Genomic DNA, 25750 nt, shown 5'->3' with positions numbered 1-25750 from the left:
ACATAGAAACATAGAAAATAGGTGCAGGAGTAGGCCATTCAGCCCTTTAGCCTGTACCGCCATTCAATGAGTTCATGGCTGAACGTGCAACTTCAGTACCCCCTTCCTGCTTTCTCGCCATACCCCTTGATCCCCCTAGTAGTAAGGACTTCATCTAACTCCTTTTTGAATATATTTAGTGAATTGGCCTCAACTACTTTCTGTGGTAGAGAATTCCACAGGTTCATCACTCTCTGGGTGAAGAAGTTTCTCCTCATCTCGGTCCTAAATGGCTTACCCCTTATCCTTAGACTGTGACCCCTGGTTCTGGACTTCCCCAACATTGGGAACATTCTTCCTGCATCTAACCTCTCCAAACCCGTCAGAATTTTAAACGTTTCTATGAGGTCCCCTCTCATTCTTTTGAACTCCAGTGAATACAAGCCCAGTTGATCCAGTCTTTCTTGATAGGTCAGTCCCACCATCCCGGGAATCAGTCTGGTGAATCTTTGCTGCACTCCCTCAATAGCAAGAATGTCCTTCCTCAAGTTAGGAGACCAAAACTGTGCACAATACTCCAGGTGTGGCCTCACCAAGGCCCTGTACAACTGTAGCAACACCTCCCTGCCCCTGTACTCAAATCCCCTCGCTATGAAGGCCAACATGCCATTTGCTTTCTTAACCGCCTGCTGTACCTGCATGCCAACCTTCAATGACTGATGTACCATGACACCCAGGTCTCGTTGCACCTCCCCTTTTCCTAATCTGTCACCATTCAGATAATAGTCTGTCTCTCTGTTTTTACCACCAAAGTGGATAACCTCACATTTATCCACATTATACTTCATCTGCCATGCATTTGCCCACTCACCTAACCTATCCAAGTCACTCTGCAGCCTCATAGTATCCTCCTCGCAGCTCACACTGCCACCCAACTTAGTGTCATCCGCAAATTTGGAGATACTACATTTAATCCCCTCGTCTAAATCATTAATGTACAATGTAAACAGCTGGGGCCCCAGCACAGAACCTTGCGGTATCCCACTAGTCACTGCCTGCCATTCTGAAAAGTACCCATTTACTCCTACTCTTTGCTTCCTGTCTGACAACCAGTTCTCAATCCACGTCAGCACACTACCCCCAATCCCATGTGCTTTAACTTTGCACATTAATCTCTTGTGTGGGACCTTGTCGAAAGTCTTCTGAAAGTCCAAATATACCACATCAACTGGTTCTCCCTTGTCCACTTTACTGGAAACATCCTCAAAAAATTCCAGAAGATTTGTCAAGCATGATTTCCCTTTCACAAATCCATGCTGACTTGGACCTATCATGTCACCTTTTTCCAAATGCGCTGCTATGACATCCTTAATAATTGATTCCATCATTTTACCCACTACTGAGGTCAGGCTGACCGGTCAATAATTCCCTGTTTTCTCTCTCCCTCCTTTTTTAAAAAGTGGGGTTACATTGGCTACCCTCCACTCGATAGGAACTGATCCAGAATCAATGGAATGTTGGAAAATGACTGTCAATGAATCTGCTATTTCCAAGGCCACCTCCTTAAGTACTCTGGGATGCAGTCCATCAGGCCCTGGGGATTTATCGGCCTTCAATCCCATCAATTTCCCCAACACCATTTCCCGACGAATAAGGATTTCCCTCAGTTCCTCCTCCTTACTCGACCCTTTGACCCCTTTTATATCCGGAAGGTTGTTTGTGTCCTCCTTAGTGAATACCGAACCAAAGTACTTGTTCAATTGGTCTGCCATTTCTTTGTTCCCCGTTATGACTTCCCCTGATTCTGACTGCAGGGGACCTACGTTTGTCTTTACTAACCTTTTTCTCTCTACATATCTATAGAAACTTTTGCAATCCGCCTTAATGTTCCCTGCAAGCTTCTTCTCGTACTCCATTTTCACTGCCCTAATCAAACCCTTTGTCCTCCTCTGCTGAGTTCTAAATTTCTCCCAGTCCCCGGGTTCGCTGCTATTTCTGGCCAATTTGTATGCCACTTCTTTGGCTTTAATACTATCCCTGATTTCCCTTGATAGCCACGGTTGAGCCATCTTCCCTTTTTTATTTTTACGCCAGACAGGAATGTACAATTGTTGTAGTTCATCCATGCGGTTTCTAAATGTCTGCCATTGCCCATCCACAGTCAACCCCTTAAGTATCATTCGCCAATCTATCCTAGCCAATTCACGCCTCATACCTTCAAAGTTACCCTTCTTTAAGTTCTGGACCGTGGTCTCTGAATTAACTGTTTCATTTTCCATCCTAATGCAGAATTCCACCATATTATAGTCACTCTTCCCCAAGGGGCCTTGCACAATGAGATTGCTAATTAATCCTCTCTCATTACACAACACCCAGTCTAAGATGGCCTCCCCCCTAGTTGGTTCCTCGACATATTGGTCTAGAAAACCATCCCTTATGCACTCCAGGAAATCCTCCTCCACCGTATTGCTTCCAGTTTGGCTAGTCCAATCTATGTGCATATTAAAGTCACCCATTATAACTGCTGCACCTTTATTGCATGCACCCCTAATTTTCTGTTTGATTCCCTCCCCAACATCACTACTACTGTTTGGAGGTCTGTACACAACTCCCACTAACGTTTTTTGCCCTTTGGTTTTCTGCAGCTCTACCCATATAGATTCCACATCATCCAAGCTAATGTCTTTCCTAACTATTGCATTAATCTCCTCTTTAACCAGCAATGCTACCTCACCTCCTTTTCCTTTTATTTTATCCTTCCTGAATGTTGAATACCCCTGGATGTTGAGTTCCCAGCCTGATCATCCTGGAGCCACGTCTCCATAATCCCAATCACATCATATTTGTTAACATCTATTTGCACAGTTAATTCATCCACCTTATTGCGGATACTCCTTGCATTAAGACACAAAGCCTTCAGGCTTGTTTTTTTAACACCCTTTGTCCTTTTAGAATTTTGCTGTAAAGTGGCCCTTTTTGTTCTTTGCCGTGGGTTTCTCTGCCCTCCACTTTTCCTCATCTCCTTTCTGTCTTTTGCTTTTGCCTCCTTTTTGTTTACCTCTGTCTCCCTGCATTGGTTCCCATCCCCCTGCCATATTAGTTTAACTCCTCCCCAACAGCACTAGCAAACACTCCCCCTAGGACATTGGTTCCGGTCCTGCCCAGGTGTAGACCGTCCGGTTTGTACTGGTCCCACCTCCCCCATAACCGGTTCCAATGACCCAGGAATTTGAATCCCTCCCTGCTGCACCACTGCTCAAGCCACGTATTCATCTGCGCTATCCTGCGATTCCTACTCTGACTCGCACGTGGCACTGGTAGCAATCCCGAGATTACTACTTTTGAGGTCCTACTTTTTAATTTAGCTCCTAGCTCCTTAAATTCGTTTCGTAAGACCTCATCCCTTTTTTTACCTATGTCGTTGGTACCAATGTGCACCATGACAACTGGCTGTTCTCCCTCCCTTTTTAGAATGTCCTGCACCCAATCCGAGACATCCTTGACCCTTGCAGTAGGGAGGCAACATACCATCCTGGAGTCTCAGTTGCGGCTGCAGAAACGCCTATCTATTCCCCTCACCATTGAACCGGTTGTCAGACAGGAAGCAAAGAGTAGGAGTAAATGGGTACTTTTCAGAATGGCAGGCAGTGACTAGTGGGGTACCGCAAGGTTCTGTGCTGGGGCCCCAGCTGTTTACATTGTACATTAATGATTTAGATGAGGGGATTAAATGTAATATCTCCAAATTTGCGGATGACACTAAGTTGCGTGGCAGTGTGAGCTGCGAGGAGGATGCTATGAGGCTGCAGAGTGACTTGGATAGGTTAGGTGAGTGGGCAAATGCATGGCAGATGAAGTATAATGTGGATAAATGTGAGGTTATCCACTTTGGTGGTAAAAACAGAGAGACAGACTATTATCTGAATGGTGACAGATTAGGAAAAGGGGAGGTGCAATGAGACCTGGATGTCATGGTACATTAGTCATTGAAGGTTGGCATGCAGGTACAGCAGGCGGTTAAGAAAGCAAATGGCATGTTGGCCTTCATAACGAGGGGATTTATTTGTGTACAGGAGCAGCGAGGTGTTACTACAGTTGTACAGGGCCTTGGTGAGGCCACACCTGGAGTATTGTGCACAGTTTTGGTCTCCTAACTTGAGGAAGGACATTCTTGCTATTGAGGGAGTGCAGCGAAGGTTCACCAGACTGATTCCCGGGATGGCGGGACTGACATATCAAGAAAGACTGGATCAACTGGGCTTGTATTCACTGGATTTCAGAAGAATGAGAGGGGATCTCATAGAAACTTTTAAAATTCTGACGGGTTTAGACAGGTTAGATGCAGGAAGAATGTTCCCAATGTTGGGGAAGTCCAGAACCAGGGGTCACAGTCTAAGGATATGGGATAAGCCATTTAGGACCGAGATGAGGAGAAACTTCTTCACCCAGTAAGTGGTGAACCTGTGGAATTCTCTACCACAGAAAGTTGTTGAGGCCAATTCACTAAATATATTCAAAAAGGAGTTAGATGTCGCCCTTACTACTAGGGGGGATCAAGGGGTATGGCGAGAAAGCAGGAATGGGGTAATGAAGTTGCATGTTCAGCCATGAACTCATTGAATGGCGGTGCAGGCTCGAAGGGCTGAAAGGCCTACTCCTGCACCTATTTTCTATGTTTCTATGTTACCACCAGAGGGTGCAGCTGGTGGAAACCTAGGGGTCACCTGTACACGACAGGTAACCAGGTATAAAAGGGAGCTCACCATGCTGTACCCTCACTCAGGAGCTGTAATAAATGGACTAAGGTCACAATACTCAAGTGCAATACCTTACTTCATGGAGTCATTACTAGAGTGCTTACAGATACAATAACAATGAACAATGTATTAGTCACTAAATTGTCAAGAGGAGTTACAATATGAAATATCTATGGAAAGTATAGTAATTTTGCCAATTATAAGCCATATGTAGATACAACATGGCATTTAACAGCTGGAATTCAATGATTCAGTTAACCATTTTTGTACAATTCTTGTTCCAATGTTTAAACTCTCTAAAAAATTATATACCCTGTATTAATATTTACACAGTAGCCTGGCAGTAAAACTTTCAGTAAATCTTTGCATGTAAAACCAATCTTATGTATGTGTGTAGAATTGGTCATCGTGCAGATTTTATAAACATCATGAAATACAATCTCTCTCATTGTTTCTCTCTCCACAGAAGCTGCCTGAGCTGTTAAATGTTTCTTGAATTTTCTGTTTTTATTTCAAGATTTCCAGAATCCGCAATATTCTGCTTGTGAATTACCATCTATTGGAAAAATACCATTTGGCCTCCTTGTAGTTTTGAACACTGATTGGAAATGTCAATGTAATGTTTAAAACTAGTTTGAATGCTGACAATCATCCTTGTTGATCCTCACAGCCCATATTATTGGTTTGGTGACATTTATGTTTGGATGTTATAATTATTATCCAGAACACTGGAGACCGCTCGTAAAACCATACTGGTAAATGTTGTGGTAAATAGAAATAATTCAATGATTTTCTTTTCACTAAGTGATTTGGAGCAGCTGTTTCAAAACTTGAAACCAGTTGAGTTTGAGATTCAGAAACTCTGTTAAGTGGCAACTATCTGTCTTTGTAATTACACAAGAATGCAGGACTTAGCAGTAAGGTAGATACTGTGATGGGTCTACAATGTATAAAGTAAGCTGAACCCCACTAGGCTGATATTGGGTATGGTAGCTTCGTGGTTATGTTAGTAATTCTCATGCCTGGACTAATGATCCTCAGATATGAGCTCAATTCCCACTAAGCAGCTGGGGAATTGAAATTCAGTTAATTAAATAAATTTGGAATAAAAATCTAGTCATCAGTAATGATGACCATGAAACTGAATTGTCGTAAAAACCCATCTGGTTCACTAATGCTTTAAAGGGAAGGAAATCTGCCGTCCTTATCCGGTCTGGCCTATATGTGATTCCAGACCCACAGCAATGTGGTTGACTCTTTACTGCCCTCTGAAATGGCCTAGCAAGCCACTCAGTTGTACCAAACCGCTACAAAGAAGTATACTGAGAATAAAAACCAGACAGACCACTCGGCGTCGACCTCGGCACCTGTCCTGTCTTATCCCACCAGCAGGACAGACCCACTAGAGTTGGCAGCACAGTGGTATACAGTTGGGAGAGCATGGCCTTGGGAGACCTAAACATTGACTTTGGACCCCATGAAGTATCACAGCATCAATACAAACATGAGCAAGGAAACTTCCTGTTGATCACCACTTACTGCCCTTCCTCAGCTGATGAATCAGTACTCATCCATGTTCAATACCACTTGGAAACAACATTGAGTGTAGCAAGGGCACTTCAGTGTCCATCACCAGGAGTGGCTCGCTAGCACCACTACTGACTGAGCTGGCTGAGTCCTGAAGGACATAGCTGGCAGACTGGATCCATGGCAGGTGGTGAGAGAACCAACACGAGGGAAAAACCTATTTGACATCCTCACCAATCCACCTGTCGCAGATGTATCTGTCCATGACAGTATTGGTTGCAGTGACCACCACACAGTCCTTGTGGAGACAAAGTCCCATCTTCACACTGAGGACACTCTCCATCGTGTTGTGTGGCACTACCACTGTGCTAAATTGGATAGATTCAGAACAGTTCTAGCAGCTCAAAACTGGGCATCCATGTGGGCCATCAGCAGTAGCAGAATTGTATTCCATCTCAATCTGTAACCTCACTAGATACCCTCAAAACATACCAGAAAAGGTTAGCGCTGTCCAGTCAAGTGTGACTGAATTTTTAACAGCTTGATAATCATTGCCAAAAACCCCTCTGACACTGAAAATTTACTTTTACAATTCAGAGTCTCATTCCTTCAGATTTCAATAGTTGGAGATTTAAAAACATTAAAATATATATATATTTTTAACTTTTCCTGTCTTTTTTTCTCTCTTTCTTAATCCCATCTTTCTTTTCCTTTCTTGCTGTACATGATTTCATTTGAGTTAAATATTTTAACTTAAACTTCTTGCTTTGGAGTTTGCTTGCTTCTGTAAGGATTCTTCTCTCTGATTGGTTGCCCTGTTCACACAGGTCCCAGATCCCATGTCAGGGTCCCTGACTTGCAATTATGCTCGCTGTTGCAGATTCAAATAACATTTCCAAAAGATTTTGGCATAGGATTGCAACAGGAAGGTCATGCATCCCAGGAAATTCTGTGCCAACATTCCAAAACTTTTAAGATGCAAAAACCCACAAGCAACTGCCATTAAAATGGCTTGAGAAGGTCCATCCAGTTTTCCCTGCCATTAGTTCTCTGAGGATTCCTTTACTCATCACTGGAAATAATTACTTCCAACTTGTACCTTCCATGGTTGTTGGGCAGGAGCAGGAACTGAAGGCAGACAAAATTGGTATGGGGGTCTTAACTGAGTTATTTCATAGAATGGTTACAGAATGGATGGACGCCATTCGGGCCGTCGAGCCAGCTCGCTGCAAGAGCACTTCAGCTAGTCCCACTCCCCTTTTCACCCTTTGACCACCATTTACATATATAATATATATATATATATACACACATATATATATATATATATATAAACACATACTCACATGTATATATATATACACACATGAGCTCCAGCCTTTTTCTGACAGGAGCATCAGCTGCCAGGCTGCAGATCCGCCTGAAAATAAGGATAGATGTCAACAGAGCAGCAACTTGGTACAACCATCAGCTGCTTGATTTTGGACCTGTTTTTAAATGTGAATGGGGTCGTAGCAAAACAAAAATCTCCCCCATTATCGTTCCAGATTTGTAGCCAACATTATTCCTGTGCAGAGCCCTATGTTACATTTTGTTGTGCGGCTATGCACTTACAGTCTGTACACACTCCAAAAATGATTCCCAATGAGATTCCAAACATTTCTTGGAAGTTCTTATCGTTCCCAGTCATTTAAAATTTTTAGCATGCTTTTAGAGTTCTATACATGTGCACTTGTTCAGTGTTAGAGATTTGCTTATCTCTAGTCTTTCAAATAATCAAGTTTGAGTGCAAACCAGTGTTGTGTTTAATAGGAGTTTAGGACAGAATATAACACACTAGTTATACAGCAAAACATATGACCGTGACAAGTAGCTGGGACAGGACAGACAGCTGGCATGCACGAACAACTCTTCTTATTCATTCTCCTTCTTGTCTCTTGTGTGATTCTTTCTCTCTCTCTCTTCTTGAACTACCCAAGAGTGTTAGACTAGGGTCAGCATGGGACCACTCTTCAAAAGAGTGTTCGACCACCTGTTCCACTCTTTGGAGCTCCTCGCTCCACAGTCTGTGTGGACAAGCCCTCAGGGTGTTACTTTTATTCTCTTTTTAGGGGTGGGCCTGGAATGGGATAGTGACCAGGCCTTTTGGGTAAATCAGCATCTAGTGAAATAAGCTAAGTACAGGATTTGCGTATTATTTTAATCATTCTTACCTATGAAAAATAAAAGTAAAATGGGTTAATTTCAAATGAGTAAATACGTTTGATCATTATTTGATAAATCAAAAAGTAATTGAAATCTAAAATGAAAAAAACACCATGAAAATGAAGGATATGAATCTGGACCTGTGGGTTCTCAGACATTTAGTTTAAGTTCTGGGTCTTACAACGAGGTGGAAGCATGGAGTGGGTCAAAGTGCATCCCCAAAGGGAGAGTGGAGATATTAGCAGGTAAATTAACTAGAGATACTCTCACATATCTTCTGCTGCTTTGTTACAAAATTAAATTTCTAAAGGCTAAGTAAGATCGCCTATCTCCACCTCCGTAACATTGCCAGTCTCTACCCTTGCCTCAGCTCATCTGCTGAAACCCTTATCCATACCTTTGTTACCTCTAGACTTGTCTATTTCAATGCACCCCTGGCCGGCCTCTGACATTCTACCCTACATAAACTTGAGCTCATCCAAAACTCGGCTGCCCATGTACTAACTCGCACTAAGTCCCACTCACCCATCACCTCTGTGCTCGCTGAACTACATTGGCTTTCGGTTAAGCAACACCTTGATTTCAAAATTCTCATCCTTGTTTTCAAGTCCCTCCATGGCCTCGCTACTCCCTATCTCTGTAATCCCCTCCAGCCCCACAAACCCCCCAAGATGTTTGCGCTCCTCTAATTCTGTCCTCTTGAGCATCCCTGATTATAATCGCTCAGCCATTGGTCTGTTGCCTAGGTGCTAAGTTCTGGAATTCCCTGACTAATTCTCTCCGCCTCTCTATCCTCCTTTATGACGCTCCTTAAAATCTACCTCTTTGACCAAGCTTTGGGTCAGCTGCTCTCATTTCTCCTTATGTGGCTCGATGTCATAATACTCCTGTGAAGCGCCTTGGGATGTTTCACTACATTAAAGGTGCAATATAAATACAATTTGTTGTTGTTGAAGGCTTGAGAGCAAGTCACCTTTCCATCCTCCCACTTATAGAAAGCTATGTGGCAAGGGGAATCTTAAAAGGGATTTTTCTGAATAAAAGACAAATATTATGATTTAATGCTAAGGACTTAATTTGTTCCTTTCTTCAAATAACTCAGTAATTCTCGAATAATACTCCAAAGAGGACACAAGCAATTGATATGCTTTTTAATTCCAATGAACAGTAATGGCTTAGTGGGTTATGCCAGTGCCAGGTTGTTAGATCTCTTAATTTTCAATGAGATGCGAAATCCGGTTGTAGATTTAAAATAACTTTATTCTGGCAGCTGCAATAAACTGCTGGCTGATTGCCAACCCTTTGTCCTTCTGAAACACATGGCAAAAATGGCTGTGCTTATCCTGGATCAATTAACAATCATGAGCTCGCCCCCCTTTGACCTTATTGGCTCAACAGTATGTGTTGTTGGCCCATAATTGGCTCCCAGCCTAAAGTCCTGAAATGTCAAGTTGATTGATGCTTAAGGCATCGGGCTATTTCTCACGTAGGCAGGGGTCTGTGACTGGGGTCTGTGTTTTCTCTCGGACCCTTGTAGCCTGCTTGAATTCTCTATCACAGGTCCAGCAGTAAGCCATACAGACCATTGAGTTTTGAATCCAGTGAGGGTGGTAAGGGAACTACATTTTCCCTCATGAGCTAGGGCAGGGACAAACTGTTAAATAGGGTTCCTGCGCTTGCTCACAATCCAATGACGCCCTGGTGGAATATGTTTTTCAGAACAGGACCAGGCTAAACACTGATGTCCTCCATTACCAAATAGCCTACTGACACTCACGGCTGAATCTTAACTCCCACAAACGGTGGGTTGGGGTCGGGTGAGATGTTAAAACCTTAAAAATCTCAAATTCGACTCCAACCAGACCAGTTCCGGTTTAACGGAGGCAAGCCAAGGAAACGGCAGCTAACCCACTCCAAGGAGGTGGGTTGACCAATTAAATATTATAATGAGGCTGGCAGCCTTGGATTTAGCCTGCTGTGCAGGTTTAACAGTGGCCAGTTGCGTTTCCCAGACCTCGGGAAATCCGGTAGCCAAAGGGAGGCGCGGACAACTTCGGGGAGAAGGTAAGTGCTTCCCCCCAACCTTTTCCCCATTAGACCACCCCCCATACACCCCCGGATCGTGGATCAGAACACCCCACTCCCCCAAGTTGGAGATCGGACATGCCCTCCATGCTCCCACTAGCAAACGCAGCCGACTTACCTGCGGCTGCAGCCTGCTCTGGAGTGCTCCTCGCCCGACTGGAAGCCAAGCCTGTCAATCAGGCTGACTTCCGGGCGCGGAATCTATCAAACTAAAACTATGCACACTGTGGAGTCAAAGCTCCACAGCATGCGGAGGAACCCAAACTTCCGGGTTTTCTGATAGAAACTCTGCTCCACCTTGTTAAGATTCAGCCCTCAATGTTTGGATTTACATCTGAAGAGACTATTAGTGACAGTTGATTTCAGCAACAATAAGCACTTTCAGAAATGAGAAAGTAAATTGGGAGAAAACAACGGGGTGGAATTTGCGGTTGGAGGCACCCCCGGGCGGAGGCCTTTGACCTGCAAAAAAATCTGTAACTTACCTGGTGTTCCGGGAGATTTGGTGACTTTCAGTCCTGGGCCTTTACGCATAGGCCTGCGTAGAGGCCCACATATCCCTACTTTCATTGGTTGGGCTGGCCCATGTGATCCGGCCAGCCCAAACAATGAAAGTAGGGGGATCCTTATTCATAATGTTAAGTTCTGTTTTTATGGAGCTGCCATAAGTATGAATGGGAATATCCCCCAAAATACACAAACACATGAAATAAATTTTAAAACACATTACAATTTCAATTAATTAAAATGAGATTTAAATAAATACTAAAAAAAATATCTATTTTTAATTTTTTAAAATGTTTTAATAGGGCTAAAAATGAACTTATCTTAACAGACAGGGGTTTTAATATATAAATGAGTTGAAAACAAAATATTTTTCTATTTTTCAAAACTCTTACGCAGGTAATAGAAGGCCTTACATCTGCTTTAACCAGGCGTAAGAATTTCAAGGGCAGTCGGTGGACAGAAGTTGGGCAAATAGCCCAACTCTCTGCCAGCAAATACCCATTTCTATCAGATTCGTTCAATCTTTCGAGGATTCTTGACAATTCGCAAGTTCCGCGTTTCAGCGTATGTGCAGTGCATGCCTAAACCCGGAACTTGTGGGGCCCCTACGGCGCGGGCGCAAATCGTACGTGCCTGTGATATATTTTTACGACATCACTAATAAACACATTACACAAGAGGGCTCCAACAGAACTGTCATCATGTGACTTTACCGCATGATCCTATATTATTTACATCAGTAGTTGTATTGCCACAGTAGTCCTCTAGGTGGAGCATTAGTCCACTAGGGGGAGTTCTATTACACTTCTCCCTCCTTAATGAAGAAGTCAACATACCAAAATAATCATTATACATAACTTGCATGGTTATACACAATAAAAGATATGGACTTATTTTTTCATATTTACAAATAAAACGTAGCCAATGGTTTTCTGCTCTTGAACAGAACTTTCCAAACTTCTTGTAGTACTTAGATTCATTCTCGGCTGAGCCTGAGGAGAATTTTTCTCCAAGGGCAACCCTTGATCTATATTTGGACTCTACAACTTCAGGCTGTTTGTCTGTCTGACTCGGATACAGACATAAATTTTGACTTTCTCTTGGACTTGTTTCTTGTACATCTGATGTAGGATTTGCTACTGGTACTCTACTCGTAACAAGATAATCTGGGGCTGAAATTTAGTAGCGCAAGAAAGCTGGCGCACCTATGATTTTTTTCTCTCTACTTATTGCACGGATCCTTGATGTGCTCAGAATAGCCATTTTCAGGACTTTGACATTTCTTCAAGGTCCCAGAGAAAATGTGTCATAGTGGGGGCAGGCCATAGATTCAAAGGCAGGCTGAGGGGCTGAATATGGATTGGACTGGGACTCGGCCACTGTCAATCAGCAGTGGAGTCACGGCGTGTGTGCATCACCAAGTCTCTCCCCTCCGTTAAAGGGGAGAGAAACTGTTATTTTTTATCTTCGGCCACTCGGCCACCAGGGAGTGTCTGCTAGGCTGCCCGTTGGCAGCCTGGCTGAACCCGGGGGCACTATTTTCCCGGCCGATCGGGAAGTCGGCCAGCAAAAAAAAATACATGCCGACTGCGGCACTGGGCCCTCCCCTTGAAGGGCTGCCACGCTGCTGGACTGCACACAGTCATCAGAAGATGCATCAACAGAAAAACCTGTCGGGGGCACCGCGCGGTGGGGGTTCGATTTATGGAGGTGAACTTTAGTTGGAAGATTTTTAAGGTGAGGGAAAGCGGCAGTGCACATTCTGGTGATGCGCTTGCGACGGTATCGGGTCCAGGCCAAAAATTCTCCGACTTGAATTTGGGCCAAGTCGGCTACTGGATTCCGATGCATGGCCGCCATTAACAGACAGTAATGGGGCTTCCTGAGACCCTGAATTTTGCTCCCTTTAAATCATCAGAAATAATTGAATCATTCCAACTTTCAACTCCTTCCACATCTGTATGTAAAATATGATCAATGTGAATAAACCTAACCTTTCCATGATCAAACATCTTGACCAAATATGTGCAAGGACCACATATATTCACTACTCTTCCTGGTAACCACTTTAACCATTTATGGTGATGGTTCTTCACTCTAACCTTCTGGTTTAATTTCACACCTCTCTCTCTCTCACTCTACCTCTATCATTATTCTCTTTTTGTCTTAATTGTTTCGCTTCTACTGACTGCCATGTTTGGCTTTAACAACAAGAACCTGGTTCGTGGCTGTGGTTTGAGAAACAACCCTGCTGATGTTCTACCAGTAGTTGTATGAGGAGTATTATGGTAGTAATTAGAATATTTGCCAATTTATAGTCCAATGACAACTTTCATTTCTTTGGATTTGAATTCAACATTTGCTTGATGAGGGCATGTTTTACAGTTTGTACTGTGCGCTCTGCTCCACCATTAAAGCAGGGTGGTATGGTGGAACTTTGGTGTGTTTCACACAATTTCTGCTCGTGAACATTGCAAATTATTCTGAACAAAATTGCGACCCATTATCAGACACAATTTCTTCTGGGTGGCCACATGAAGAAAATAACCTTTGCAAATTATCTAGTGTTTTACTTGTTGTTATTTTCTGCACCGGAAACACCTCTACCCACTTTGAATGCTTATCAATCACAATGAATCATTGCTGTCCCTCAAGCTCAGCAAAATCTACATGTAACCTTTGCCACACCCTGGGAGGCCATTTCAATGGCTGCATTGGTACTGGTGGTGGTTTCTTGCTTACTGATTGACATGTTGTACACTGACTAACGATGTACTCAGTTATATATATATATATATATATATCTTTATCTAAACCTGGTCACCATAAGTAACTACGTGTAAAACTCTTGGTCAAGCACATCCCAGGTGCTGGTCATGAAGATCTGACAATTTTGGACCTGAACTTATTTGGGATAACTACTTTTGAACCCCATATGATACAATCTTTAACCACTGACAATTCATTCCTACGAACAAAGTATGGATGAATATCTTCCTCTGCTACCTGGTTTGGCCAGCCATTTGCTGTGTAATCATACACTTTTGACATAACTGGGTCACATTTGGTTGCTCTATCAATCGCTTCAGCTGTGACTGATTGTTCATCAATGTATGAAAAATAGAACATTTCTTCCCTATTGGGTATAACTTGTGATGGGGATGGCAACCTGGACATAGCATCAGCATTACTGGGAACAGCTGATCATCTGTACTCAATGTCATATGTATATGCTGACAAAATCAAAGCCCATCTCTGCATTCAGGCTTCAGCTAAGGTTGGTACTGGGACTTTGCATGGAGGATTGTTGTCAGAGGCTTATGGTCAGTAACAATGGTAAACTTATGGCCATACAAGTATTTGTGGAACTTCTTGACCCCAAAAATCAATGCCAAAGATTCCCTTTTGATCTGCGCATAATTACACTCACTGGCACTGAGAGTGCGTGAAGCAAGAGCAATTGGTCTTTTCTCCCCACTAACTAATACATAAGAGATCATTGCCCCAACTCCATACGAAGAGGCATCATATGCTAGTTTGATCTCCTTAGATACATCATAGTGAACTAACATAGTATTCTCTACCAATTGACTTTTACACACCTGTGTCGCATTCTTCTGAGCATTTCCAATGGACTTGTTTTTTCAACAGCTCATTCAGTGGATGTAACACTGTAGCCAAATTTGGTAGGAACTTCCTATGATCCAAAAGACTTCAAATGACCTAGAAATAATTGAAGTTCAGTGATATTCTTGGGAGTGGGTGCATTTCTTATTGCATCCAGTTTTTCCTTGGTTGGATGTGAACCATCTTTGTCTCCTCTGTGCCCCAAGTACTCCATGAAGTTTTGAAATAACTCACTTGTGAGCAGTCACTCATACTCTGTGCTTCTGTAGCCATTTGAGGACTTCATTCAATATGTTATTAAGGATTTGATGTTTGGTGCTGAAATGAGTATGTCATCTAAATAACATACTACTCCTTCAAGGCCTTGCAAAATCTGGTTCATCACCTCTTGGAATATGGCAGCGATGGAAGGCACTCCAAATGGTAGCCTATTAAATTGATATAGGCATGATCAGTATTTATAGTCAAGCAGGCCTTGGACTCCACATCTAGCTCAAGTTGTAGGCATTTGTAAGATCCAATTTTGAGGAGATCTAGCCACCTGTCAGCGTTGTGAATAAATCTTTGACATTTGACAATGTATTGGGTTAATTACCCTCTAGAACCTGGTTTCCGGTTACTTTATAATCACCACACAACCTTAGCTTACCATCTGACTTAGGTGCAACAACAATGGGCGTAGCCCAATTACTTAGATCTACTTTGGAGATAATGTTCTCAGTTTCTAGTCTTTTAAGTTCTTGCTCAACTTTCTCCTTGAGTGCGTATGATACAGGACATGACTTGCATAAACTGGTCTAGCATCCTTCTGCACTCTGACACTCGCCTTGAAGTCTTGGATCAGACTGCCTGTTTCACAGAACACCTTCGGATACTGCTTGATGAAATCATCTTTTAATGCAAATTTCATTTCCACACGAGAAATCTCATTCCAATCCAGCTTCAGGGATCCCAACCAATTTCTATCTATCAAGGCAGGCTTGTCTTCTGCCACTACTATGAGAGGCAAGCTCTGAAACTGATCCTTGTATTTCACCGGTACGGCGATAAATCCTATCACAGGGATTTGCTCTCCTGAGTAGCCTTGTAGCTGTATCTTCAATTTCTCCAGTCGAAAATCACTCAACTTGTCGAGATATAGTGATTCCTGTTCTACGCTCACGGATGCACTAGTGCCGATTTCCATAGGGTATCCTGGTTCCTGAAATGTCTACTTGGATGACAACACATTGCGAATTGCTGTTAGATATTCTTGTGCTCATGATGATGTGTATCTCCAGAATCTCTTTGTCATGTTGCTTGTCTTCAATGCTTCAATGAACGTCGGTTTACTCTTCAGTCGGCATGCCTTCGCAAGATGCCCAGTTTTCTTGCAGTAGAAACACTCTGCCTTCACATATGGACAATTTTGAGCAATGTGTTGTCCCAGGCATCAATAACAGTACTTCAATGTGCTATTACCTTGGTCAGTTGCTGAGACCTTGGGGCCCAACTGCCTTTTACTTTTAACTGCCGACGATTCACCTCGCTTGTCTAACGACTGGAAATGGTGCGAAATTTTTGGAAGTATTGGTCTGCCTTATCCATCGACATAGAAGTCTGACAAGCTAAATCAAAAGTCAAGTTAGGGGTTGTCAACAACTTTCTTCTGATTGCTTCATTTTTCATCCCACAAACAAAGCAGTCAAACAATGCTTGGTCCTGAAAGTTTCCAAAGTGTCAGTGAATGGATAGCTTTTTTAAAGCTGCAATATACTCACTGATATCCTTGTCAATGAATTGATCTCATATTCCAAAATGATAACTTTCAGCAATTTCCAGGGGCTCAGGACTGTAGTGCTGTTCTTCAGAATCTCCGTCAGTGGCGTGTCCTTTGGCTTGTGGGGAAGAAGCTCATTTTTCAGGGTTTCATACACCTCGGGGCTTGCTTCAGTCAAGAAAGTAACTCGTTTTCTTTCTAAAACCACTATGGTTTTCATCATCGGAGACTTTGACTACATTATTTATGGTGAAAAACATTTCTAGCCGCTCCACATTCGCTCCGAAAGTCTCTCGGTGATGATGGAACTCACCCAAGCACCCTATTACTCCCATAGGCGTGGCCATCTATACTCTTGGAATGTCGACAGTTCAGCCAAGTGTGCTTGAAATTTTAGCTGTTCTGCAAACAAAGAACCTCTGAAAGAGCCAAATCCATGGCACCACGGGTGGCTCAGCTGCACAAGGGCAGAGGAAGAAGAATGGAAGAGCTATAGTGGTAGGGGAGTCAATAGTCAGGGGGGCAGACAGGCGTGTCTGTGGCCGCAGACATGACTCCAGGATGGTATGTTGCTTCCCTGGTGCCATGGTCAAGGATGTCACTGAGCAGCTACAGGGCATTCTGGGGGGAGAGGGTGAACAGCCAGAGGTCGTGATCCACATCGGTACCAATGACATAGGTAGGAAGAGGGATGAGGCAGAGTTTAGAGATCTAGGAGAGAGATTAAAAAGCAGGACCTCAAAGGTAGTAATCTCCAGATTACTCCCAGTGCCACAAGCTAGTGAGTACAGAAATAAGAAGATAGAGCAGATGAATATGTGGCTGGAGAGATGGTGCAAGTGGGAGGACTGTAGTATCCTGAGGCATTGGGACCGCTTCTGGGGGAGGTGGGACCTGTACAAGCCGGACGGGTTGCACCGCAACAGAACCAGGACCAATATCCTTGCGGGGGGGGGGGAGGGCTTGCTAGTGCTGTTGGGGAGGGGTTTAAACTAGTTTGGCAGGGGGATGGGAACCTGAAAATAGATTCAGTAGGGAGGGGAGTAAAGCTGGAATTAGAAAGCAAAAATAAAGAAAGTGATTTTGAAGGAGAGGGGAAACAAGCAGGAAAAAAGGGTAAAAAAATATTTTAAAGACACTTTGTCTAAATGCACATAGCATTTGTAACACAATAGATGAGTTGACGGCACAAATTGAGACAAATGGGTATGATCTGATAGGCATTACAGAGACGTGGTTGCAAGGTGACCAGGACAGGGAATTAAATATTCAGGGGTATTTGACAATCCGGAAGGACAGACAGAAAGGAAAAGGAGGTGGGGTAGCTCTATTGATAAAGGATGGAATCACTGCAATAGTGAGAAATGATATTGGCTCAAATGATCAGGATGTTGAAACAGTTTGGGTGGAGATAAGGAATAACAAAGGGAAAAAGTCACTGGTGGGTGTAGTCTATAGGCCCCCTAACAGTAGCACCTCTGTTGGTCGGAGCATAAACCAGGAAATAGTGGGGGCTTGTAAAAAGGGAACAGCAATAATCATGGGTGATTTTAACCTCCATGTTGATTGGGTAGCCTTGAGGAGGAGTTCAAAGAGTGCGTAAGAGATGGGTTCATTGAGCAGTATGTAACAGAACCAACCAGGGGGCAGGCTATCTTAGATCTGGTCCTGTGTAATGAGACAGGATTAATAAACAATCTCCTAGTAAAGGATCCCCTTGGAATGAGTGATCATAGCATGATTGAATTTCAAATTCAGATGGAGGGTGAGAAAGTTGGATCTCTAACCAGCGTACTAAGCTTAAATAAAGGAGACTATGAAGGTATGAGGGCTGAGTTGGCTAAAGTGGACTGGAAAAATAGATTAAAGTGTAGGACGGTTGATGAACAGTAGTGTACATTTAAGGAGATATTTCACAACTCTCAAGAAAAATATATTCCAGTGAGGAGGAAAGTGCGTAAGAGAAAAGATAGCCATCCGTGGCTAACTAAAGAAATAAAGGACGGTATCCAATTAAAAACAAGGGCATACAATGTGGCCAAAACTAGTGGGAGGACAGAAGATTGGGAAGCTTTTAAAAGCCAACAAAGAATGGCTAAAAAAATGATTAAGAAAGGGAAGATAGACTATGAAAATAAACCAGCACAAAATATAAAAACAGATAGCAAGAGCTTCTATAGTTTTGTAAAAAGGAAAAGAATGTCTGGAGTAAATGTTGGTCCATTAGAGGACGAGGCCGGGGAATTAGTAATGGGGAACATGAAGATGGCAAATATTTTGTATCAGTCTCTATGGTAGAGGACATTAACAATATTCCAACAGTGGATAGTCAAGGGGCTATGGGGGGGGGGGGGGAGGAACTTAACACAATCACAATTACTAAGGAGGTGGTACTCAGTAAGATAGTGGGACTAAAGGCGGATAAAGCGCCTGGACCCGATGGCTGGCATCCTAGAGTCTTAAGAGAAGTAGTGGCAGGGATAGTGGATGCACTGGTTGTAATTTACCAAAATTCCCTGGATTCTGGGGAGGTCCCAGCAGATTGGAAAACTGCAAATGTAGCGCCCCTATTTAAAAAAGGAGGCAGACAAAAAGCAGCCAAATATAGACCAGTTAGCCTAACATCTATGGTCGGGAAGATGTTGGAGTCCATTATTAAAGAAGCAGTAGCAGGACATTTGGAAAAGCAAAATTCGGTCAGGCAGAGTCAGCATGGATTTATGAAGGGGAAGTCATGTTTGACAAATTTGCTACAATTCTTTGAGGATGTAACGAACAGGTTGGATAAAGGGGAACCAGAAGATGTGGTGTATTTGGACTTCCAGAAGGCATTTGACATGGTGCCACACAAAAGGTTACTGCACAAGATAAAAGTTCACAGGGTTGTGGGTAATATATTAGCATGGATAGAAGATTGGCTAACTAACAGAAAACAGAGAGTTGGGATAAATGGTTCATTCTATAGTTAGCAATCAGTAATGAGTGGAGTGCCGCAGGGATTAGTGCTGGGACCCCAACTATTTACAATCTATACTAATGACTTGGAGGAAGGGACCGAGTGTAACGTAGCCACGTTTGCTGATGATACAAAATTGGGAGGAAAAGCAATGTGTGAGGAGGATACAAAAAATCTGCAAAAGGACATAGGCAGGCTAAGTGAGTGGGCAAAAATTTGGCAGATGGAGTATACTGTTGGAAAGTGTGAGGTCATGCACTTTGGCAGAAAAAAAATCAAAGAGCAAGTTATTATTTAAATGGAGAAAGATTGCAAAGTGCTGCAGTACAGCAGGACCTGGGGGTACTTGTGCATGAAACACAAAAGGTTAGTATGCAGGTACAGCAAGTGATCAGGAAGGCCAATGGAATCTTGGCCTTTATTGCAAAGGGGATGGAGTATAAAAGCAGGGAAGTCTTGCTACAATTGTACAGGGTATTAATGAGGCAACACCTGGAATACTGCGTGCAGTTTTAGTTTCCATATTTACGAAAGGATATACTTGCTTTGGAGACAGTTCAGAGAAGGTTCACTAGTTTGATTCTGGAGTTAAGGGAGTTGACTTATGAGGAAAGATTGAGTAGGTTGGGCCTCTACTCATGGAATTCAGAAGAATGACAGATGATCTTATCGAAGCGTATAAGATTATGAGGGGGCTTGACAGGGTGGATGCAGAGAGATTGTTTCCACTGATAGGGGAGACTAGAACTCGAGGGCATAATCTTAGAATCAGGGGCCGCCCATTTAAAACTGAGATGAGGAGAAATTTCTTCTCTCAGAGGGTTGTGGATCTGTGGAATTCGCTGCCTCAGAGAGCTGTGGAAGCTGGGACATTGAATAAATTTAAGACAGAAATAGACTGTTTCTTAACCAATAAGGGAATAAGGGGTTATGGAGAGCGGGCAGGGAAGTGGACCTGAGTCCATGATCGGATCAGCCATGATCGTATTAAATGGCGGCGCAGGCTCGAGGGGCCCTATGGTCTACTTCTGCTCCTATTTCTTATGTTCTTATGTTCTTATGTAAAGTCTCTCTGTTGGTTGGCAGGAACATCCACCAGCAAAAATTTCAACGAGGGAATCCAGAAATCCTATCCTCATCGCCAATGTAATATATTCTTACGACATCACTAACAAACATACTACACAAGATAGCTCCAACAGAACCGTCATCATGTGACTTTGCACATGAACCTTTATTATTTACATCAGTAGTTGCATTACCACAGTAGTACACTAGGCAGTGCAGTAGTCCACTAGGGGAAGCTCTATTACAGTGCCCGTAGGGGCTGCAACTTCAGCCCCATAGGTTTTCCAAGTATGTCAGATTTTTCAGAAAGCATTGACCAGTGGTGTGCTCCTTTGGACTGTATAAATGTTGAACTCTGCTAGTGTCTTCTTAAACTTACTCACCTGTAAATTTCATGGGGGTTCTCCTGATTTTCCTCCATAACTGAGGGAGAATGTTGGCGGAACCCCTGCAGAAAGGTGCAAATGGTTAAAAATGGCAGTTTATAGCAATTCTCTGTGGTTTCCGCTCATGATAGAGAAACAAAAATGTATGCGTTTATTTAACTTTCTATCCATTTGAAATTGTTGTTGCACTTTTGTTTGCACTTGAATCTGAGACAGCCTGCCATCCACCTTCTTCCTGTTTTTAAAAAATAAATCACTTTTCCTCTCAGCCCCTCAATCAATTTGAATCAGAAGAAATTAGGAAGAGTAGAGTTCAAACAATATATGGCAGGTATCCATAGCTGAAAACATTGCATTTGTTCAAGCTCTTTCATGTAAAACAAGACTAACATTTCAAATCCTCAGGTTTCATCACCAGTTATGGTAAGAATGAATGATTTGAGAAAGGTAACATAAAATTGTAATTTAATATTCAAAAAATGCATACAAACCTAACAACAAACAAACAGAAATTATTTGAAATGGTGACAGAACAACTTTTATTCTGGGAATTTCCTTTGACTATCTGGTCATACTGCACAAGTCTCTGTTGCAGGAGTGATAGTTTTTCATCACATCAGATTGAAAACAGCTGTTCCCAACTGTGGTGTATGTAGCACACAAATCACTGACTCCACACGGTCTGGTGTAAATCTAACTGCTGTGACCTTCATCCTTTATTGTTCAGCTCCAGAGTGCCTCTCAGGTGTGGTGGTCAGCCTTATATAGTGCCTGTTCTAGGTACTTCCAGGTTTCCCACCACAGCGCCCTCTGTGGTGTGGCATAGTGCTTACATTACACTTAAGGTACTGGGACGATACACACATCATTACATAACATCCCAAAAACACTACATCCCCTCAATTACAAGCAAACAATAATTTCACTGTCAGACATTGTCAGCACACCTCTATTTGCTTATTGTTATAATTTGGGTTAATTTTCAAGTTCGCTACCTGGGCAGTAACCTAGCGCATCAGTCACCCATTGTATAACCCATTCAATTTTCGTTCAATTCATTTCAATGACACTATCATGCAGGAAGCCATCAGACCTGTCCGGTCATCAGAATCATTACTTGAGGACTTAAATGGTCTGCTTGATAAGGCTCTAGTTGATTCATGGATCTGATTGTAATGGCATTTGGCAGGCAAATATTTTTATCAATATTATAACAAAATTCCTTCTGGAACCCATAGGTAAATGTCACAGAAGTAAATGTCACAGAGGTCATCATGTATATTTAAGACTTGCTTGTTGGTCACTATTTCTATCAGTCTAACAATCTAACTTATGGTAGTTAAAGTTAGGTTGAATTCATCACCACAGGCTTCTTACAAGCTCCTGGAAAATACTGCAGCATTGCACAGAGCACGAAAGCTCAGTCATATCGAACTTGATTGAATCTCTAATGATGCATCATTTACATTTTTGAGTTTAAAAAATGACCACAATTAGTAAAGGTAGAAACTTTAGGCTAGAAATTGCATGGTGTCCCGTTTGGGGCGATAACTTTGCAGGAGTGCAAAAGTATCGCAGGGCATTAAAGATTTGATTCTGCTGGGCACCTCTGCTTTAGCGCTCGAAGAAGGAAATGGAGCGCTAAACAAGTGCCAGCACTTCCCTTAGAGCATTTAAGGGAGTGAGAGGGGCGGTATCGGCAGAGTGCTGAGCAATGTTCAGGGAAGTGCTGCCAGTTTTACAGGCTCCTTCCGTCCCTTAAAGGGAAGGGCCAATGCTGTGTTTATTGAATCCTCAGGCTGTGTCTCTTGGGCGATGACAACTTCGCAACATGCATAACAGCTCCAAGCATTCTGAAAAAGTGCAGGGCTGAGCAATCACGGGAGCAAAAGAAAGTAGGAGGTATCAGAATGGGGACATAAATAAATTTTGGCCTACCTGACCACCACTGTCACTAAATTAGCGCTCCCCAAGCTGCCAGCCGAGATGACAATGCCTCCTGCAGCTGCCGTTGTTGACGCCTGGCAATGTTGCAGGGGACGGAAGCGAATATTGCACCCGGGGCGATAACGGGCACTGCGCACTGGATAACATCACGATCTAGAGATTGAGCTAGAGATTGAGGCGGTAAGTTTTAGTTCCAGCGCAAACTCACCAAGGAAGTGTGCGGGTATTGGTGATTTTACCACATCCGGTCGGTAACTCTTTACCCTCCCGTTACTGAGGGAGCAGTGTGCAGCGGCCCGGCCTGGAAATCGACGCGGTCCCAGCCTGCCAAGACCATCAGCAGACTGGGGCCATCAGAGGGAGCAGCGTGTGGCGGCCCAGCCCGGAAATCGGCGCGTGCTGCTGCAGGAGGGCGACGGCTGACTGCAGTGTGGGCAGGTACAGCAGGAGCGGCGAGGTCAGGGCGAAGGAGCGGCAAGAGTTCGTAGAGGGATGTGATCGGGGCCCAGGAGAAGCAAAAGTTTGGGATTCAGAAGAGGCGAGGGCCCAGGGGCAGCACGGGCCAGCCCACACTGCTATATGTGTGCGCACTAGGTCCGTGCAGCAGAGCTGGTCTCCAGTTGTCTTGGTTAATCCTTGCCACTGGACCAAGACCTAGCTCTGTCAAGCCCATATGGTGGCTGGTGTGCACCGGCCACCACACATTAAAAAAATCCACACACAGGCATCTTCCACCCCTCAGGATGTAGTTCGGGATTCAGATTATCATTGAAACACCTGTGAACTAATCCATTTTCGGCATGGAAGCAAGTCATCCTTGTTTCGAGGGACTGCCTATGATGATGATGATGATGATGATGACTACCTCCCCCTAGAGGTGCTAACGGGAGGTGCAAATTTGGCCAATTTCTCCCCTTTTATAATGCACTTGCAGCATTCTCTCAATTTGCCTTAGATTGTACATATTCAATTATGGACAACAAAGAATAATCCTCTCATCTGCATTAACCAGAAGGAGTTCCTGAACTCCCTGAATAGGCAAAGTATATGCAAGACACAGAAGAGCCGAAATTCAGCTCCCCAAAAAAGCTACTTACCGCCAGAAAGTGGCAGCCAGGCGGCAGAGTTAAGCGGCTGCCGACTTCCGGTCCAATGGCCGGCGCCAGCGAAATTCAGCTCAAGGATTTTTCTGGTGGTCCCCACTTCCGCCTCGCTGCTGCTGACCAACCTAAGTGCGTCATCAAAGGGTGCACCGCTGATTTCCCGCACCTTCTGTTATGTATGTAATAACTCGATAGACTGAATACTGTAAACTAACACAGGTAGAAACCTGGCTCAGCTTTATTACGACCCAAAGTGATTACATTACATGATGGCTTGCCTTTTATACCTGGGCCGCACACACGTACGCACAGCCCAATGACCTCCGACAGTGGTGCCACCTGGTGGCTAGTAACCCCAAGCATACATACATGGCAATATCCCCCTTTAAGATATTAGTCACAGCCTTTTTACAAATTGAGATGGTCTGGGGCTTTCCGCTCCCGAGTTGATCGTCTCAGTTCAACTCCAGCCTTGGGTGAGCGTTCTGAGTCTGTTTTGATTGGGGGCTGGGTAGCCGATCTGATTGGAGTGGCAATGACCATGTCAGGGATTGAAAGTCCAGATTCACTAATGACAGCGGAGTCCTCTGATGACTGAGGGTAGGTTGGTTGGTCACTGATTGTGTCTTCCTCAGACTGTTCCGGTTCATCCGTGTGCCGCAGCTTTATCTGATCAACATGTTTCCTGCATGTTTGCCCATTCTTGAGCTTGACAATAAACACTCAGTTACCCTCCTTGACTGTAACTGTACCAGCGATCCACTTGGGACCTTGACCATAATTTAGTACATACACAGGATTGTGACACAGCAGCGTGATCATGATACCACTGCTGACTTTGACATCTGTATTCAACATGATCGTTCAAAACAGGGTGGACAAGAGAGAGCTTGATCTTGAGACCTCTCATCAATAGTTTAGCAGGGGGGACCCCGGTAAGCGTGTGGGGTCTTGTCCTGTAACTGAGCAATATGCATGGCAAGCAAATCTGCAGTGAACCTTGAGTTACACGTTTCATGCTCTGCTTGATGGTTTGGACAGCACGCTCTGCTTGACCATTCGATGTGGGTTTGAATGGTGCTGACCTCACATGTTTGATACCATTGAGTTTCATGAACTCTTGAAACTCCAGACTAGTGAAGCAAGGTCTGTTGTCGCTTACAACCATGTCGGGCAGACCATGAGTGGCAAATATGACACGAAAGCTCTCAATGGTAGCTGTGGATGTACTGGCTGACATGAGTATCCACTTTATCCACTTGGAATATGCATCCACCACAACTAAAAACATCTTTCCCAGGAAGGGACCTGCAAAATCGATGTGGATCCTAGACCATGGTTTAGATGGCCACAACCACAGACTCAACGGCGATTCCGCTGGTGCTTTACTGAACTGCATGCAAGTGTTGCACTGATGCACACTTGATTCCAGGCCACCATACATGAGACCTGGCAATGGCTTTCATCATGACAATACCAGGATGAATGCTATGTAGATCATGTACAAATTTCTCTCTGCCTTTCTTAGGCATAACTACACGATTACCCCACAGTAAACAATCTGACTGAATGGATAGTTCGCCTTTGCGACAGTTGTAAGTTTTGGTCTCATCACCCATTTGCTTGGGTAAGGCAGACCAATCACCACTAAGGACACAACGTTTCACAACCGATAATATCAGGTCCTGGCTGGTCCAGATCTTAACTTGTTGGCCATGACAGGGGTTCCTTCACTTTCAAAAGCATCCATAACTAACAGTAGGTCTGTAGGTTGTGGTGTCTCCACCTCCGGTGTGAGCAACGGCAGACAGCTCAGTGCATCGGCACAATTCTCGGTGCCAGGT

Source organism: Pristiophorus japonicus, chromosome 1 (genome assembly GCF_044704955.1).
Source record: "Pristiophorus japonicus isolate sPriJap1 chromosome 1, sPriJap1.hap1, whole genome shotgun sequence".
Classification (NCBI taxonomy): domain Eukaryota; kingdom Metazoa; phylum Chordata; class Chondrichthyes; family Pristiophoridae; genus Pristiophorus; species Pristiophorus japonicus.
Note: the sequence above shows the minus strand (reverse complement) of the source record.